The following is a 21,223-nucleotide window of genomic DNA, read 5'->3' on the forward strand; positions in this document are numbered from 1 at the left end:
ATTTGGAAAATGACACACTTCCTGCTGCCAGTTGGTGGCGCTATAACGTTGACTCTTAATAGTCACATATATACAATCGGTATCATACAACGAACAAATCCATGAAGTTTGATCAAATTCAGGAAATGTATGTGGATGTTATTAGACATTTCCTGTTTCTCATTTCTCGCCATAAGTTCCACGCCTCGCCACGGGCAAACCGTTTGAGATATCAAAAATCCCCTCGCAATTTTTCATCCTCAATGTCTTGAGATCATGTTCACCGAGTTTCGTGGCGAACGGGTTGAAAACCTCAGAGGAGTATTTCAAATTCCAGAGCATGCTTATTTTAAACAGCCCTGAATAGCTGACTTCCTGTTGGGCGGAGCCTATGACATAAAGTGTGAAAGTTGTTCGGCTCAATGAGATCTATAAGTGTACCGAGTTTGATATAAATACATGCAAGTGTGTGTGAGCTATGGTTCAAGAATTCTGACTGTCTTCCAGGGGGCGTTGTAGAGCCCCTGTGCCACGCCCGGGTCCCAGCCTCTGCGGCGTCCTGATGGCCGCAGATTCCAATGTGTGTGCCAATTTTCAAGAGTTTTTGAGCATGTTAAGGCCCCCAAAACACCCCGGAAGGTTTAATAAAAAATAAAAATAAATATAGCTGCAAGCAGCGATGGCGGGCTCAAGCCACCAATGCCATCGCCACCCCGGTGGCATCAGGTAAACTGTGCCAAGCGGGCACATGCATTCACAATATCCCTCTGGCAGTGAGGTTTTAAAGGATATGGCAGTTAAAGGGTTAATCCGAATCATCTAGACTTTAAAATCACATTCACAGAACAATATATATATATATATAACTTTAGTAACACTTTACAATAAGATTCCATTTATAAACATTATGTTAACATGAACAATATCTATATAGCATTCATTCATGTCAGTTAATATTCCAAACTTAAACATTAAAACATTTTTTTATTGGGATTTTTTTCCAAGCACATTTTACCAATTCCAAACCATATCAATCTTAATAACTACCATTATTTTTTATTTAATCATTTATGAGTGCTATACAATAGTCCAGGAAAGCTGGAAGAGAAAAACTCCTTATATTCATGTGTGCAGAATTATTAGGCATGTTTTCTTTTACAGATGAAATGCGCTAAAATAGAGTTTTAACTCAAACTGTAAAGTCGAAAATTATGAAATACCCATGAGAAAAATCAAACACAAATGCAATACAGAAATGGATAAGTTAAGACTTGACCATTGTACCAAAAAGTGCTGACTGGGTCATGAGGTCAGAAAAGAAGAAGAAAAAAGCAGGTCAAGAAGAACTGACAAAAAGAATTGCAAAATAATTAGGAATTAATGTGAAGATTAATTTTTAGTCAATTCTGCAAGACAGACTTTTCAGGAAAGGAGGTGGAATAAAAATGAGCTCCTAAATCTTAATCCTGGATTCTGGAAGATATATTCCTCAAACCATCGGACAAGAGGAGGTGGTGCTGGTCCTTCACGAGTCACTCTAATCTGTTCATAAAGCCTATATATAAAGACTTAATATATAGTATTTGACAATACTTCATGGTATTCTAATTAAATCATTTTTTGGAATCTTAGATCTCTCAGAGCCTGACACAGAGTAATTCTGGAGACTCCAGGAAAGTGGCAGTTCTGTAAAATGTTGGCGCTGGAGACTAAATGCACCCTGATAGTTTCACACCTAATTCACTAAACACACACACAAACACACACACACACACACACACACACACACACACACACACATTACCCACAGTGACAGAGGGACAGAGTGACATCAGATGTATGGTAGCTTTTTAATTTTCTATCATCCATATAGTGTTGTATAGTCATGAAACTATGGTCATGAGACCAGTCATTCTGAGGAAATATGCCTCAGAGTGACTGGTCTTCTATGTGTACATTTTTTTTTGAAGTGTTTAGAAGCTGCACTTTAAAAAAATAAAAAGACATTTACTGGTTCCTTTTTTACTATTATTTCAAAAAATCACCACGACAAAACCATTCAAGCTATCCAAAATTCATTCACACCTGTTCTGTAAGATTAATTCTTTAAACAGTGGTAAAAGAGGATGTGGTGCTGAACCTTCAAGAGTCACTCAAAACGTATCTGTCCATAAAGCCTATAAAGAATTATTCTTAATATACAGTTCACAATACTTCAGCTTGTTATTCTAATTAAGTCAGGGTAATTTTATCAGTAAAGTACATACAATTCATATTATTTTTTTTGAAATATTTCTATAAATGATTTAAATCATACTCGTTTCTACAATAATTATTTAAAAGTAATCCTATAGCTCCCTCTGGTGGCCATTATTGGTACTAAGAATTGCAAGCTTGATTTATAAGTTATGATAGTTTTAATTTTATGCTGGCTCTTGAAAAAGATAAAGCTATGAAACTTACTGTGCTTCCTTCAAATGATGACTTCTACTTATATAAAAAATTATGAAGAGTTAGAATGAAAAATCTTAAAGATATAGTAAAATAACAATTGTATTTTTTTATGTTACTTTAATAAATCTCTATGGCAACACCATTTAAGCTATCCTAAACCCATTCACAATTTAACATCTCAGTATATTGGCATCATATTGAAAAATGAGTATGGAGTAGTATGAGGAGGAGTATGAATTCATTTACAGGCTGATTTTATCATAAATCCACAATAAATTTTCTGAGTTCTGTATCAATCTGTGTTGTTGTTTGTTTATTTTTATCTTTTATTTTTCATAGGAAGATAACTGACCCTTTACTCTCCTTTTTAATAAATGTGCTTATAAACCAAGGACAAGCTATTTATAGCTGTATTTATAAACTGCTTACTACTGACTATTAATATTGGGACAAGGCTTTATAAAGCATGAACTGACTATTTACTAATGAGTGCAGTTATTATAAAGTGTTATCAATGGATTTGCTAATGTTAACAAATTAGACATTATTTTACAGTGTTATCAAATCCTTAAATGACTCATAAGCATTTGTGAAAGTTCTGCTTGCATTACAGCTTAGTATTGTACTGTACTGTATTTACTGTTACATCCATGAGATTATGTAAATTCAAATAAATATAATGTCACAGGATGTCATAGGTCAGTATCAAATGAGTTTCAAATTATTATTTGCAGCACAAATAAGGTTTTTAGGATTTTTAAAAATCCCTAAAACTGTCAGAAAAAGGATAAGGCCTAAGCTATTTCTATGTGAGTGGCTAAATTTTATTTTGTTTTTATAATTGTAATACACAAACTATGAAATTATACAAAATGTATAAAAAGGTAAATAAATAAATACGCACACATTAAAAAAGCAGCCAAGTCGAATGAGTTTCCTTTTTTATATAGATTAAAATTGAAGACAGAAGCAAGTGGTAAATGTGGTCACTTTAATATTCAAATCCAGTAGATCCACTTCAGATTTATTTCTCAACAGTTTATGTTCACGTGGCTGTTTTCGTTTATAGTCGCCAAGCTATTATGTATTTTGAAATAATCTTGTCCGTGATGTGTTCGTTCTTACGACGAAAGGCAGAATCCTGCAGCTCGAGAGATATATGTTATTCTGCCAGTCGCGCTTTCAAATAGTCTTGTACACTTAAAAGGGTCACAAACACCTGCATTTAGCTCTTGTAGTGTTACAATGGGTTTATTGTGTGCATTTGTGGTAATATTTTATTTAAAAAAACTCTTAAACAATAATAAATTCGTTTGTTTTGAGCTCGACACTGTATCCGCTGATCGGAGGCGGTGATTTCAGATAGGCAGCCACAAATATTTCATTTTCACACAAACAGTTCAAAAACATCTGAATTTAGCTCTTGGTGTGTTCTAATTGGTTGATTGTGTGATATCGCTGTAATAATTTATTTTTAAAAGCTTTAAAACAGGAATAAATTCGTTATTCTGAGCTCTTTACTCCAGACGCTCGTGATCACAGCGGTGATTCATCTCTCCTATTTCTCACTTATCTCTGGCCAGAAATAATTTATCCATGAGCCTTGAACCGGTAATAATCAGATATGTTGGTTTAGCTTGTCAGTGTGAATGAAATCTAAGTATTTATTTGTATTTTTAACCGATTTAAAAGTGAAAGTAAAAGTCCGGTAATTGCACCTGTAGGGGCGCTATTTCTCTCAGACAATGGAAGTCTGAAGCACATATACTCAAACAGAGGGACAGAGTGAGATGAGATGTCTGACAGTTTTTTAATTTTCTGTTATCCATACAGTGTTGTAAAGTCATGAAACTATGCATATTTACTCAGAATGACTTTTTTTTCTGTATGAAAAAAGGTTTTGAAGTGTTTGGAATTTAAAAATGCAGGACAATTAATAATTCCATTTTTACTGTCATTTAAAAAAATCACCACGACAAAACCGTTCAAGCTATCCAAAATCCATTGGCAATTTAAGTTGTTTAAAATGTTTTGGCATCATGTAGACAAAGTTTGGTGTGTATAGTGTTACTCTCCTCTGAGCAGTATGCATTAATTCACAGCTAAATGTAAAAAAAAAATCCACATTCAAATCAAAATAGCTGACTTCCTGTTGATCGTAGCTGATGACTGTGAATTAGAAAGTTGTCCGTCTTGATAAGAAAAATTTTTGTACCGAGTTTGGTGTCTGTAGCTAAAAGTAACCCCCCCACTTTTGACAAAAGGTGGCGCTATAGAGTGCCTCTTCCACGCCCTTTTAAAAGCTTTTTCCATTGTCTAGCTATCAAGAATACTGATATGTGTTTTGAGTTTCATGTAAATCTGAGGTTGTTATCTGCCTCAAAATCACCATAACAGAATATTCAAGTTTGACACGTTGCCATGGCAACAATATACAAGATATCAATATCCCCACAACAGATTTTCATCGGCCATGTTTTGTCATTATTCTGATGAAGTTTGAAGCAAATCGAGTAAAAATAAGATGCTGAATTCAAAGCATTTTGAAAATGACTCACTTCCTGCTGCCAGTTGGTGGCGCTGTAACGTTGACTCTTAATAGTCACATATATACGATCGGTATCATACATCGAACAAACCGATGAAGTTTGATCAAACTCAGGCAATGTATGTGGATGTTATTAGGCATTTCCTGTTTCTAATTTTTTGCCCTAATTTCAACGCCATGCCATGGACAAACCGTTCAAGATATCAAAAATCCCCTGGCATTTTATCATCCCCAATGTCTTGAGATCATGTTGACCGAGTTTCGTGGCAATGAAGTAAAAAACCTATGACAAGTATATCAAATTCCAGAGCATGCTTTTTTTAAACAGCCATGAATAGCTGACTTCCTGTTGGGCGGAGCCTTTGACATAGAGCGCGAAAGTTGTTCAGCTTGATGAGATCTACAAGTGTACTGAGTTTCATATAAATATTTTTCAAGTGTGTGTGAGCTATGGTTCATGATTTCTGACTGTGTTCCAGGGGGCGCTGTAGAGCCCCTGTGCCACGCCCGGGTCCCAGTCTCTGTGGCGTCCTGATGGCCGCAGATTCCAATGTGTGTGCCAATTTTCAAGAGTTTTTGAGCATGTTAAGGCCCCCAAAAACCCCCGGAAGGTTTAATAAAAAATAAAAAAAATAATAATAAATATAGCTGCAAGCAGCGATGGCGGGCTCAAGCCGTCAGTGCAACGCCACCCCGGTGGCATCGGGAAAACTGTGCCCAGCGGGCATAAGCATTTACAGTAACCCTCTGGCAATCAAGTTTTAAGGGATACGGCAGTTAAAGGGTTAATCCGACCCATCTAGACTTTGAAATCACATACACAGAACAATATATATAACTTTAGTAACACTTTATTTTAATATATATATATATATATATATATATATATATATATATATATATATATATATATATATAAATGTATAAGGTGTGCATTGTAGCTGACACCTAAATTAACACATTAAAATTGTTTTATGACTGCAAGTCTTTCTCCTCAAATGCTATTGAGCTTCAAATTTGCTTTTGAGTCCATGTGAAAAGTGGCATAATTTACATATGACTTACAGTTTGTTTTAATAAACATCAAACATTCAATTTAATTGTGCATTATAGCTGTCACGTAGATGAACAATTACAGTTGTTTTTATGACTGTAAGTAATTCTCTTCAAATGCTACTGATGTTAGAAAAGTGTATAACAATATCACATGTAACTTTAGAGACGGTCCCTAAATTTGAGACTCTCAAATGTCCAATGTCAAGCCAAATTTATGCCTGTTTTTGTTTTGTTTTTTACTTTATTTTTCTTTTCTCTGTGCCGGATTGCTGATGTCTTTTACCCGGGCATAGATGTCCATCCAACAATTACGAACATTCATCTGCAAATGTCCGAGCGGTCGCGAGCGCGGATGGGAGAATGGCGCATGTTTTATTTTTTTTGAGCTACTGGGATGGTGCCCCCTTTGGGAGTTGGTGCCCTACGAAGACTGCGTATTCTGCATATAGGGAGCGGCGGTACTATCTGGAAGATATATTCCTCAAGCCGTCGTACAAGAGCAGGTGATGCTAGTACTTCAAGAATCTCTCAAAACCTATCTGTTCATAAAGCCTATATATAAAGTCTTAATATAGTATTCCACAATATGTTGTGCTATTCTAATATTATTGCGTTTTTTTATTGACATTGTTATTTACTGTTATTTTTTGTTTTAATATTGTTACTGTTGTTACTTGTTGTACGGTGACCTTGAGTGGTTTGAAAGGCGCCTTAAATAAAATGCATTATTATTATTATTATTATTATTATTATTATTAGCTGTACACTTGATAAAAAAATTAATATAAACTTATGCAATTGTATATATATATATATATATATATATATATATATATATATATATATATATATATATATATATATATATATAGTGTACAGTTTTCTTTTATTGCATCTTGAAATAAATGTTTCTGAGTTCTGTGTTTGTTTATTTTTTTTTATTATTACTTTTTTAGGAAGATTACAGCCTTTAATCTCCTCAAAATAAATGTGCATATAAACCATGAACAATTTAATTATAGCTGTATTTATAAAATGCTTACTAATGACTATTAATTTTGGGAGAAGGCTATATAAAGCAGCAACAGTTGATGTTGAGGCCTAAGATATTTCTTAAGCTGTAATGATGAAAACACAACAACAACAACAACACAAAATTTCTTATTTTTTTCTGATGGTGATTAAAGAGATGATTAAATCTCCCTCCCTCTCTCTCTCTCTCTCTCTCTCTCTCTCTCTCTCTCTGACACCAAGCCCATCCCCTCTCCCACACATTCACACAAACTCAGCACACACACTTAACACACACACACTTAACACACAAACACACACACACACACACACACACACATTACCCACAGTGACAGAGGGACAGAGTGACATCAGATGTATGGTAGTTTTTTAATTTTCTCTCATCCATATAGTGTTGTATAGTCATGAAACTATGCATATTTCCTCAGCATGACTTGTCTTCTATGTGTACATTTTGTTGAAGTGTTTAGAAGCTGCACTTAAAAAAATAAAAGACATTTACTGGTTCCTTTTTTACTGTTATTTCAAAAAATCACCATCCAAAATTCATTCGCACCTGTTCTGTAAGATACATTCTTTAAACAGTGGTAAAAGAGGATGTGGTGCTGATCCTTCAAGAGTCACTCCAAACCTATCTGTCCATAAAGCCTATAAAGAATTATTCTTAATACACAGTATTTCACAATACTTCAGCATATTATTCTAATTAAGTGAGGATCATTTTATCAGTAAAATACATATTTTTCTTTAAAAGATTTCTATAAATGATTTAAATCATATTCGTTTCTACAATAATTATTTAAAAGTAATCCTATATCTCCATCTGGTGGCCATTATTGGTAATAAGAATTGCAAGCTTGATTTATATGTTATGATAGTTTTAATTTTATGGTGGCTCCTGGACATAATAAAGCTATGAAACTTACTGTGCTTCCTTCAAATGATGACTTCTACGTATATAAAAAATTATGAAGAGTTGGAATGAAGAATGTTAAAGATATAGTAAAATAACTATTGTATTTTTTTATGTTACTTTAATAAATCGGTATGGCCACACCATTTAAGGTATCTTAAACCCATTCGCAATTTAACATCTTCAGTATATTGGCATCATGTTGAAAAAAGTTTGGTGTGAACTATTTGTGTCTTCTTGGAGGAGAATGAATTCATTTACAGGCTGATTTGATCATAAATCCACAATAAAATTTCTGAGTTCTGTATCAATCTGTGTTGTTGTTAGTTTATTTTCATTTTTTTATTTTTCATAGGAAGATAACTGACCCTTTACTCTCCTTTTTAATAAATGTGCTTATAAACCAAGATCAAGCTATTTATAGCTGTATGTATAAGCTGATTATTAATGACTATTTAAGTTGGGACAAGATTTTATAAAGCATGAACTGACTATTTACTAATGAGTGCAGTTATTATAAAGTGTTACCAATGCATTTACTAATGTTAACAAATTAGACATTATTTTACAGTGTTATAAAATCCTTTAATGACTTATAAGCATTTGTGAAAGTTCTGCTTGCATTACAGCTTAGTCTTCATCTGTGAGCTGAACAGTTTTACTGTTCCATCCATGAGATTATGTAAATTAAGATAAATGTCATGTCACAGGATGGAATAGGTCAGTATCAAATGAGATTGAAATTATTATTTGCAGCACAAGTAAGTATTTTTAGAATTTTGTTTTTAATTCCTGAAACTGTCAGAAAAGGATAAGGCCTAAGAGATTTCTTAAGCTGTAATGAAAACAGCAATGTTAGCAAAAGCAACAAAAAATAACAATTTAAAATACTTTTTTTTTTCTGGTGATTAAAGAGATGATTAAGTTTCTCTCTCTCTCTTTCTCTCTCTCTCTCTCTCTCTCTCATTGTGTCTGCCACTCAGCTCATGCCCATCCCCCACTCACAGACACACACAGACACACTCAGTCAGCACACAGACTCAAACAGAGGGACAGAGTGAGTTGAGATGTCTGACAGTTTTTTAATTTTCTTTTAATCATACAGTGTTGTAAAGTCATGAAACTATGCATATGTCCTCAGAATGATTTGATCTCTGTATGAATTTTTTTTTTAAGTGTTTGGAAGCTGCAATTTAAAAATACAAGACAATTAATGATTCCCTTTTTACTGTCATTTCAAAAAAATCACCACGACAAAACCGTTCAAGCTAACCAAAATCCGTTCGCAATTTAAGTTCCTCAATGTTTTTTCAACATGTAGACAAAGTTTGGTGAGTATAGTGAACATTTCCTGTGAGGAGTATGCATTAAATCAGAGCTCAATTTAAATATTCAAATCAAAATAGCCGACTTCCTGTTGGTCGTAGCTGATGACTGTGAATTAGAAAGTTGTCCGTCTTGAAAAGAACAATTTATGTACCAAGTTTGGTGTCTGTAGCTAAAACCAACCCCCCCACTTTTGACAAAAGGTGGCGCTATAGAGTGCCTCCTTCACGCCCTTTTAAAAGCTTTTGCCATTGTCTAGCTATCACTAATACTGATATGTCTTTTGAGTTTCATGTAAATCTGAGCTTGTTGTCTGCCTCAAACTCACCATAACAGAACATTCAAGTTTGACACGTTGCCATGGCAACACTATATCAGATATCAATATCCCCACAACAGATTTACATCGGCCGTGTCTTGTCATTATTCTGATGAAGTTTTAAGTAAATAGAGTAAAAATAAGATGCTGAATTCAAAGCATTTGGAAAATGACTCACTTCCTGCTGCCAGTTGGTGGCGCTATAATGTTGACTCTTAATAGTCACATATATACGATCGGTATCATACAACGAACAAACCAATGAAGTTTGATCAAATTCAGGAAATGTATGTGGATGTTATTAGACATTTCCTGTTTCTCATTTCTAGCCATAATTTCCAAGCCTCGCCACGGGCAAACCGTTCGAGATATCAAAAATCCCCTCGCAATTTTTCATCCCCAATGTCTTGAGATCATGTTTACAGAGTTTCGTGGCGAATGGGTTGAAAACCTCAGAGGAGTATTTCAAATTCCAGAGCATGCTTTTTTTAAACAGCCCTGAATAGCTGACTTCCTGTTGGGCGGAGCCTATGACATAAAGTGTGAAAGTTGTTCGGCTCAATGAGATCTATAAGTGTACCGAGTTTCATATAAATACATGCTAGTGGGTGTGAGCTATGGTTCAAGATTTCTGACTGTGTTCCAGGGGGCGCTGTAGAGCCCCTGTGCCACGCCCGGGTCCCAGCCTCAGCAGCGTCCTGATGGCCGCAGATTCCAATGTGTGTGCCAATTTTCAAGAGTTTTTGAGCATGTAAAGGCCCCCAAAACCCCCCGGAAGGTTTAATAAAAAATAAAAAAAATAATAAGAAGAAGAATAATCCTTAGAAGAACAATAGGGCTCTTCGCCCCTTCGGGCTTGAGCCCTAACAAGAATAATCCTTAGAAGAACAATAGGGCTCTTCGCCCCTTCGGGCTTGAGCCCTAATAAGAATAATCCTTAGAAGAACAATAGGGCTCTTCGCCCCTTCGGGCTTGAGCCCTAATAATAACAAATAATCCTAAGGAAAACAATAGGGCTCTCGCCCTCCAGGCTTGAGCCCTAATAATAATAATAACAAGAATAATCCTTAGAAGAACAATAGGGCTCTTCGCCCCTTCGGGCTTGAGCCCTAATGAGTCTGATGATGAAATGTTAGAAAAGCTAGTTCTTCACCCAGAACCTTCATCACAAGAAAGACATGCTGACGACTCATTTCAGCAGGTCAGAAAAATTATTATTTCTTTTGGAAAGTCAATATCAATGGAAACTAGTTTTACAGTTAGCGTCTCTTGAGATTTACAATCAGATTTATGATTTGTGAGGAGAATCGATCACACTTCATTGTGGACTGGTTTGACTGATTTAAAAGAAATATTTTGTTTGTAAATCAGACGTTTCTATCGAGTCATGACCCACAACTTTCATTTCCTGCTGTCTTATTTTTATTTTTGCAATCTGCAATAGCAGTAAAAGTTAAACCAAGTTAAGTTCGCCTTGTTCATTTAGAATGTCTGTGTGAACATAAAACATTAATTCTGACCAGGGCCGGTACACATTTGGAGGCTCCCCGCCTCAATAAAAAAAGGCACTTGGAACAAATATGATTCCTAAAATTTTTATTTATACAGCGTTTCATTTTGAAAGTGTATATTTTTATTTAGTACTGGTCAATTAAAATAGTTTTTAAAAGAGTTTTTTCATGATCATCAAGTCTGCATTCATTTGATCAGAAATACAGAAAGAACCATAACATTGTGAAACAAATATTTAATAAAATAAAAAAAGAAAGAAAAAGAAACAGTGAATTGCAAACTTTTAAATGGTTTTGTAAAATTATTTGTGTATATATATATATATATATATATATATATATATATATATATATATATATATATATATATATATATATATATATATATATATATACTGTTTTTTTATTTTCTATTTCACAATTTTATTGTTTTTCTGTATTTTTGATCAAATAAATGTATAGCTTGATGAGCATAAGCCTAATGTTTATAAACTTTTGACCAGTACTATATATACATATTAATCAAATCTTATCTAAGGTAATCTCCTATTATTATTATTATGCAGTATTTTTTAAGTAATTTATTCACAGTTGTTCACTGTTAAAAATCGCTGTAAAAAAACGGCCAAATTTCGACAGTAAAATACTGTTTTTCATTTAAACAGTGCATTCTGGGTAATATTCATCGTTTTCGAGAAGTAGCCTGCTGCTATATATCGTAAAATAGCAACGTTCAAATTCGACACTCAGCGGCTGTGTTTCAAATCACACCCTACACCCTCATTCACTATTTCATACATGAGTTTACTAATATAGTCCACCTGACAGAGAGAATGAACACTAATGAGTGAATTCAGACAATGATCAACAGCTGCTGTTAATGAGTAGAATCACTGAAGAAAAAAAAAAAACATAACAAGACAAACACATGAAATACAACTGACTTCAGCCACAGCTTTAGATGAAATCAACTGAAGATTTAAACGATCAACAAACAGCTTCACCAACTTCACACATTACTAACCAGACTGACTTTATTTCTGTCAGATCAGAGAACAGAGATCAAAAGATCTTATTGAGAATTAAAGAGATTTAGATGATAATGTTCCTGTTTCGTTTAGCGTCACCATTGTGGAGATCAGTGTTTTCTTTAGTTGGGCTCCTGACCATTGACTTTTACACTTTACATTTTGTTTTATTGCTGTATTTGTATCTTTATGATGCATCTGTTACAGCAGTATTAATTTTGATAGTCAAGTGATTATGGTTGTTTCTAACAGGCATGATCTACTAGACTGACAAAGTGTTGCTATAATAATCAAATATTAATTTGGTGTTGAAATATTTGAGTGAATGACACTTCAATTTAGTAAGATTGAAAAGTAGTGTGATAACCAGTATTTATGGATTTAACGACTAGTTTTAGTTAAAAAGTATTTCGGGCAGCAGTCCCCACAACACTCAAAGAGAGAAATCAACAATCAGCATATGAATCTCAACAATGGTGACAATCAAAAGGTTCATGATGCAATGCATGCTGGGTACCAGCACAGGATAAAACTCATCCATGATTCCCAGCATGCATTGCGGCATGAATAAATTATGCCCCTGAATTGTTCACTTATTTTCTTGAATTCTTATGTGCTTATAATTTTGCATTTGTTTTAAGTTTTAGGAGCATGTGTTGTGATGTTCAGAACAGATCTGTTCATTTATTTTGTGGATTGTCACCATTGTTGTGATTCATATGCTGATTCTTGATATTTCTGTCTAAATTTCAGCAAAGGTTTTTTTTTTTTTTTATTTATTATGAGTGACATTTTCTTAACAGTCTTTCATAACTTATGGCTCAGCAGTGTTCCTTCTCATGCTGTAGTTTCAATAAGAGAAGAGATACGGGATTAGATCAGAAATAATAGTATTTGTTCTTGTCAATCTATAAACAACAATATCAGATTTTTTTTCTTCTGTGTACTTTTGTTTTGCTATAACAGGTTCCAAAGGCGCATTGTTACAGCATGAAAAAAAAAAAAAAACCTTAGTTGTTGAAAAGTCACGTTCAAGAGCCCAACTAAAGTAAACACTGATCTCCATCATGGTAGTGAAAAAAAACACCTAAACCTATTTAACTCTCCATAAGTTCTTCTGTAGACATCTGACAGAAATAAAGGCAGTCTGGTTAGTAATGTGAATCTGGTGAAGCTGTTTTAGTAGTTGTTTAATCAGATCTTGAGAGATTTGATGTATTCTTTTATTCAGTTGATTTCATCTAAGGCTGTGGCTGAAGTCATTTGTAGTTCTTGTGTTTCTCTTTCCTTCAGTGATTCTGCAGGTGTTTATCACTAATGCTCAATCATCAATTAATCACAGAATTATCTCATTAACTTCACTGATTCAGTGTTACTCTAACACTCTGTAGTGTGCACACATTATAAGTGTTCATTTAAAACTGAGGATTTTCTTGTGGGGTTTAAAGGGTTAAAGATTTAAGATGAAGAAAAAACAGAATGAAACATAATTTAACAGTAATAAACTGTAATTAATTTACAGGAAACAAACTGTAGAAAAACAGTTATTTACTGGCACCCCTGCTGCCAGTAAATAACTGTTTTTCTACTGTTTCTTGCCGTAAATTAATGGTTGCCAGCAAAAAAAAGTGTTTTTCTACAGTTTTTTGCCGTCAAGTCAAGGAAAAACAGTAATATACTTTAAATTGTAAACGTCAGATTTACCAAATGAAAAATAATTTAATTTAACTAAAATATTTGTGAACATCCATAGAAAAAAAATTAGGCAAAGTCATACACTGATAATGAGAGTAAATACTGAACTTGACTGTATTAATGTGTGTTTGCACAAGAGAGATCTGTAAGTTTAATGTAGTTTTGTTGTTCACCATTGTGCTGGAGAGTAGAGCTGGTGCTTCAGTCAATGATGAGCCACAAATTCTGATTTTCTGCTGCTTTATATAAAGGCAGTAAATGTGGAGTCGCTGATACAGTGATGATCTCTGTGTTAAGTACTTCAGCACATACATGTGTAATACAGCTGACAATGAGCTTCCAGTGATTTGAGTAAAAGTCATGTATTTAGTTACTTTATTACTGCACATTAAGTGTAAGAAATATTCCTTCTCAGTGGACTCAAATGAAATAAGTTCATAGTACTAACATCGTAGGAATGCTAGTTTAAAAACTCAAACTGTTTGAAGCAGTGGGAGTGGAGTTAATTTCCATGGTAGAATTTACGGTAAAATACTGTTAAAAAATAAGAGTGGTAAATTAATGGTTAAGAGCTGTAAATTAACAGTACTTTACTGGCACCCCTGCTGCCAGAAAATTACTGTTATTTAACGGCAAAATTTTTTACAGTGTTGAATATCACTTCAGTAAATGAACATCACTACTGTTATCTTTCTTTCCTAGCTGGTTATAGGATTTCCTCCTCCCATTTAACAAATATTAACTACAGATATTGTCATATTATTAATATTAATACATATGATATAATGTATCGTATTGCAACCTTCAATATGCAATATAGAGCATACGCAAATGAACTTTAAGTGAAAGGCGCTTCTGGTTAGTTAAAATGCTAGAGCAGTAATTAAATCATCATCACAATTTAGAAGTTACACACATCTGAGGTACTTTTTTAAACATTAATACAATGTTGTTATGTGTTTGCTTTTTGAATTTGATTACAAATTACTTTGTTAGTTATTTTACTAGTCAGCTGCCGACGCAATGTCATTCACTGTATGCGCAAATTCAAAGCGTTTTGCTTCAGCAGCTGAAGGATGCGTGCGTTACGGCAAACATTCAGAAGGCAGAGTTACCTGTGTCTTCCTCTGATGCAGTACGGTTTAAATCTGAAACAATAATTGGTTTAATTGCAGTTGAGTGACAATTCAACAATATCTAATAAACAGTGAGGCAAGTGTTTTGCTGCCTGTCTTGACTGGCAGGGAGAAGTTCCTGATTCAGACTAACCAAGACTCTCTAAGCTTTATTCTGGAAGTGTTCCAATAGAACGAACATTCCCAGAATATCCCACAAATCACAAATGTTTCGTTTTCATAAAAGTGAAATAACAAATACATGTAAATATAAAACAGTCAAACCTGAGGAAATCTGCTCCAAACAGCAAACGGAGGTTTCTGCAGGATGTTATATTAGAGATGTGTCTTGTGTTCTTGAATTCTCTTGCTGGAGTGTTTTGCCACTACAAGGGATTTATATAAGTGTACTCCTGTTATGCAAGACACATGTCAGCCAATCAGAAAGGCCACAATGTAGGGGAGGGGGGAAATAATTTCACCAGGGACAAACAAGATCTGTGTATGACCAATGAATGTGCATGATTAGCTTCTCTTATTTCAGTGTGAGAAGGCTGTATATTATTTCCATTTGGGCATGTTTTGCAGCCAGTTCAATATGATTATTCTACATTTGCAGCTGCCTTTCTTCCTCCAGTATTTACCTTCATTTTGAGGTTAAATAATTACTCATCTTTTGAACATCTCCTAATTTTCAATGTAATTTTGTCAAGTTTCTCTCGTTCTGTGCCTATATTAAGTATGTAATGTGGCTATTATTATGTTTAAATGAAAACGAAAGGAGGTAGTGATATTTGATTTCTGTTAGAAAAAGTACACTCCTTTCCACAGATGTTTCCTTTTAAGGTTGGGTGTGAGTGTTTTTATCTTCTCTCTTACTCCTGCCCTCCCTTTCTTTCTCCTTGTTTTTCTCCCTCCTCCCATCTGTGTTCTCTCTCTCTATTCTCTAGTTCTGTATCTCTTTACCTCAATGTACTTTATACACGCATGCGCAGATGATAGATAGAGCTGAATTGGTGAAGAATGGTGGGGGACCTCTGTGGGCTCAGACTACTGGGTTTAGTTTGTCCTTTACTGATAGCTGTGTCAGTATTGTGCCAATATTATTCCTTATATGTCTAGTGTTTGCTGAATATATGCTTACCTCATCTAAATCGTTGTTTTGGTTTAAACTCAACACATATGTAATCTATATCCTATTTGTTGAAAAGATGGTACCACCCTTATTTTTTCCTATATATACTCAGTGTAAAAAAATAAAGATTTGAAGTGAAGGTATATTCAGATTTTGTGTCTGTTGTGCCTTTTCTTCCCACGGATGTGAACACTTCAGGAGGACTGAGAAAACTTCTGGTGGCGGAGATATAGAACGGGACCATTCTAATACTTAATAATTTGACAATATCCTTTTTCATTTTATTGTAAATATACAGTGAGGAAAACTGCAGTAGCCAAGTCGAGCTGATTGATGTTATCAAGTACGCTGTTGTTTGCAGAACTACCGGACATGCGTACACTACACTGTTAAAAATCGCTGTAAAAAAACGGCCAAATTTCGACAGTAAAATACTGTTTTTCATTAAAACAGTGCATTCTGGGTAATATTCATCGTTTTCGAGAAGTAGCCTGCTGCTATATATCGTAAATTAACAACGTTCAAAGTCGACACTCAGCGGCTGTGTTTCAAATCACACCCTACACCCTCATTCACTATTCCCTACATGAGTTTACTAATATAGTCCACCTGACAGAGAGAATGAACACTAATGAGTGAATTTAGACACTGATCAACAGCTGCTGTTAATGAGTAGAATCACTGAAGAAAAAAAAAAACATAACAAGACAAACACATGAAATACAACTGACTTCAGCCACAGCCTTAGATGAAATCAACTGAAGATTTAAATGATCAACAAACAGCTTCACCAACTTCACACATTACTAACCAGACTGACTTTATTTCTGCCAATCAGAGAACAGAGATCAAAAGATCTTATTGAGAATTAAAGAGATTTAGATGATAATGTTACTGTTTCGTTTAGCGTCACCATTGTGGAGATCAGTGTTTGCTTTAGTTGGGCTCCTGACCATTGACTTTTGCACTTTAAATTTTGTTTTATTGCTGTATTTGTATCTTTATGATGCATCTGTTACAGCAGTATTAATTTTGATAGTCAAGTGATTATGGTTGTTTCTAACAGGCATGATCTACTAGACTGGCTTAAAGTGTTGCTATAATAATCAAATATTAATTTGGTGTTGAAATATTTGAGTGAATGACACTTCAATTTTGTAAGATTGAAAATTAGTGTGATAACCAGTATTTATGGATTTAACGACTAGTTTTAGTTAAAAAGTATTTCGGGCAGCAGTCCCCACAACACTCAAAAAGAGAAATCAACAATCAGCATATGAATCTCAACAATGGTGACAATCAAAAGGTTCATGATGCAATGCATGCTGGGTACCAGCACAGGATAAAACTCATCCATGATTCCCAGCATGCATTGCAGCATGAATAAATTATGCCCCTGAATTGTTCACTTATTTTCTTGAATTCTTATGTGCTTATAATTTTGCATTTGTTTTAAGTTTTAGTAGCATGTGTTGTGATGTTCAGAATTGAAGTTCATTTATTTGTGGATTGTCACCATTGTTGTGATTCATACGCTGATTCTTGATATTTCTGTCTAAATTTCAGCAAAGGTTTTTTTTTTTTTTATTATGAGTGAAATTTTCTTAACAGTCTTTCATAACTTATGGCTCAGCAGTGTTCCTTCTCATGCTGTAGTATCAATATTCAATAAGAGAAGAGACACGGGATTAGATCAGAAATAATAGTATTTGTTCTTGTCAATCTATAAACAACAACATCAGATTTTTTTTCTTCTGTGTATTTTTGTTTTGCTATAACAAGTTCCAAAGGCGCATTGTTACAGCATGAAAAAAGAAACCTTATTTGTTGAAAAGTCACGTTCAAGAGCCCAACTAAAGTAAACACTGATCTCCATCATGGTAGTGAAAAAACACCTAAACCTATTTAACTCTCCATAAGTTCTTCTGTAGACATCTGACAGAAATAAAGTCAGTCTGGTTAGTAATGTGAATCTGGTGAAGCTGTTTTATGAGTTGTTTAATCAGATCTTGAGAGATTTGATGTATTCTTTTATTCAGTTGATTTCATCTAAGGCTGTGGCTGAAGTCATTTGTAGTTCTTGTGTTTCTCTTTCCTTCAGTGATTCTGCAGGTGTTTATAACTTATGCTCAATCATCAATTAATCACAGAATTATCTCATTAACTTCACTGATTCAGTGTTACTCTAACACTCTGTAGTGTGCACACATTATAAGTGTTCATTTAAAACTGAGGATTTTCTTGTGGGGTTTAAAGGGTTAAAGATTTAAGATGAAGAAAAAACAGAATGAAACATAATTTAACAGTAATAAACTGTAATTAATTTACAGGAAACAAACTGTAGAAAAACAGTTATTTACTGGCACCCCTGCTGCCAGTAAATAACTGTTTTTCTACTGTTTCTTGCCGTAAATTAATGGTTGCCAGCAAAAAAAAGTGTTTTTCTACAGTTTTTTGCCGTCAAGTCAAGGAAAAACAGTAATATACTGTAAAATGTAAACGTCAGATTTACCAAATGAAAAAAAAGTTAATTTAACTAAAATATTTGTGAACATCCATAGAAAAAAAATTAGGCAAAGTCATACACTGATAATGAGAGTAAATACTGAACTTGACTGTATTAATTTGTGTTTGCACAAGAGAGATCGTTTAGTTTAATGTAGTTTTGTTGTTCACCATTGTGCTGGAGAGTAGAGCCGGTGCTTCAGTCAATGATGAGCCACAAATTCTGATTTTCTGCTGCTTTATATAAAGGCAGTAAATGTGGAGTCGCTGATACAGTGATGATCTCTGTGTTAAGTACTTCAGCACATACATGTGTGCTATAACTGGCAATGAGCTGCAGTGATTTGAGTAAAAGTCATGTATTTAGTTACTTTATTACTGCACATTAAGTGTAAGAAATATTCCTTCTCAGTGGACTCAAATGAAATAAGTTCATAGTACTAACATCGTGGGAATGCTAGTTTTAAAAACTCGAACTGTTTGAAGCAGTGGGAGTGGAGTTAATTTCCATGGTAGAATCTACAGTAAAATACTGTTAAAAAATAAGAGTGGTAAATTAATGGTTAAGAGCTGTAAATTAACAGTACTTTACTGGCACCCCTGCTGCCAGAAAATTACTGTTATTTAACGGCAAAATTTTTCACAGTGTAGGGCTGAACGATATGGACACAATTTCATATCTCGATTTTCATGCCAGATATCTCGATATCGATACAATACGATATGACTACGTGTTCTTTTGCTAAGCACGACCTGCACAACACGTCACTCTGGTTTACATCTTTTCTGAATCCAAAATACTTCCAAATTATGGAAGATGATTTATGTTTTGGCACCAAGTCAGATTCTGCACTGCCACCGGCCACATTATCTCTTATAGTTTTTATTTATTTATATATATATATATATATATATATATATATATATATATATATATATATATATATATATATTTATATATATATATGTATATATATATATATATATATATATATATATATATATATATATATATATGTATATATATATATATATATATATATATATATATATATATATATATATATAAATACAGAATCTGAATTAAAATGTGTTTGATTTAAGCCTACATTTCAAAATTGTGTCAGAAAATGTATTGTTTTTAAACCTTTCGCATGTACGATCACACAGGTGTAATCAGTCTAGGCTGGTCCCTGGAGCGTACGATCAAGTGCATCACATGATCAACTGCTAAATTCAAATGTTGAATTTAGTCAGAGACAGGCGCGCTCAGAGCTGTCATATATCACAACTTTTCAGTGTTTTCAACCACATACATATGTTTTGCTACACAAGCTCCAGTCTGGATCCAGAACACCTGAGAAGAGATGATGCTGACCCTCAGAGGACCTCAGATGATGCTAACCCTGAATCAACAACAGAACTAACAAATATTGCTACAAATGTGACGGCATCATATAATAACTTAATTAATAATATTGATAGTTCATCGTCTAGCTGACTACGTCTTTTTTTCTAAAATCCTGTCAATCGTTGTTACGACCGCTAGGGGTCAGCCGTAACAGGAAAAGGAAGAGAGTCTGAACCAGAGAGAGGTTGAATAAACAATAATTTATTTACAAGTTGGGACTTAGCGTCAGGGGCAGACAAGGCCAAAATAACAAACAAAAATCATCTTTGTTAACCCTCTACACTTCCTAAATCAAAATTAAAGAAACCAAAAGAAATAAAATACAGATTCAACTTAACTGACTCCCTAAACCAAAAACAATGTGAAAAGTGATATCAAAATAAAATGGCGTCCAACCACCTACGTCACTCAACTTAACAAAAACTAAGATCAACAAAATGTTTACAAGATATATATATATATATATATATATATATATATATATATATATATATATATATATATATATATATATATATATACACACACAAGTTAACAGCAAACAATTTACAATCAGAATCCAAAATCGTAGTCAATCAGGCTTAGGTCAAGTTAACCGGGAATATCACAGAATTGAAGCAAAGAAAAAACAATACAATAATATAGCTGCAAGCAGCGATGGCGGGCTCAAGCCACCAATGCCATCGCCACCCCGGTGGCATCAGGTAAACTGTGCCCAGCGGGCACATGCATTCACAATATCCCTCTGGCAGTGAGGTTTTAAAGGATATGGCAGTTAAAGGGTTAATCCGAATCATCTAGACTTTAAAATCACATTCACAGAACAATATATATATATATATATATATATATATATATATATATATATATATATATATTTAGTAACACTTTACAATAAGATTTCATTTATAAACATTATGTTAACATGAACAATATCTATATAGCATTCATTCATGTCAGTTAATATTCCAAACTTAAACATTAAAACATTGTTTTATTGTGATTTTTTTCCAAGCACATTTTACCAATTCCTAACCATATAAATCTTAATAACTACCATTATTTTTTATTTAATCATTTATGAGTGCTATACAATAGTCCAGGAAAGCTGGAAGAGAAAAACTCCTTATATTCATGTGTGCAGAATTATTAGGCATGTTTTCTTTTACAGATGAAATGCGCTAAAATAGACTTTT

General features: G+C 33.8%; 1 protein-coding gene across 3 annotated transcripts in view; it reads right to left on the reverse strand.

Moving 5' to 3' along the window:
• The window catches only part of LOC127952167 (uncharacterized), a 42,110-nt gene extending 26,752 nt beyond the window's left edge, over positions 1-15,358 (reverse strand). For 2 of the 3 annotated variants that reach the window (XM_052550533.1, XM_052550530.1), the window contains exons 1-2: positions 15,262-15,358; positions 14,977-15,009 (exon numbers count right to left, since the gene is read on the reverse strand). The gene's annotated coding sequence lies outside the window, so the exon portion shown is untranslated. The remainder of the gene's footprint in view (positions 1-14,976; positions 15,010-15,261) is intronic. The other variant, XM_052550531.1, reaches the window with a different exon arrangement.
• Positions 15,359-21,223: the final 5,865 nt, after the last annotated feature.

This window comes from Carassius gibelio, chromosome B3, assembly GCF_023724105.1.
Source record: "Carassius gibelio isolate Cgi1373 ecotype wild population from Czech Republic chromosome B3, carGib1.2-hapl.c, whole genome shotgun sequence".
In the NCBI taxonomy this organism is placed as follows: domain Eukaryota; kingdom Metazoa; phylum Chordata; class Actinopteri; order Cypriniformes; family Cyprinidae; genus Carassius; species Carassius gibelio.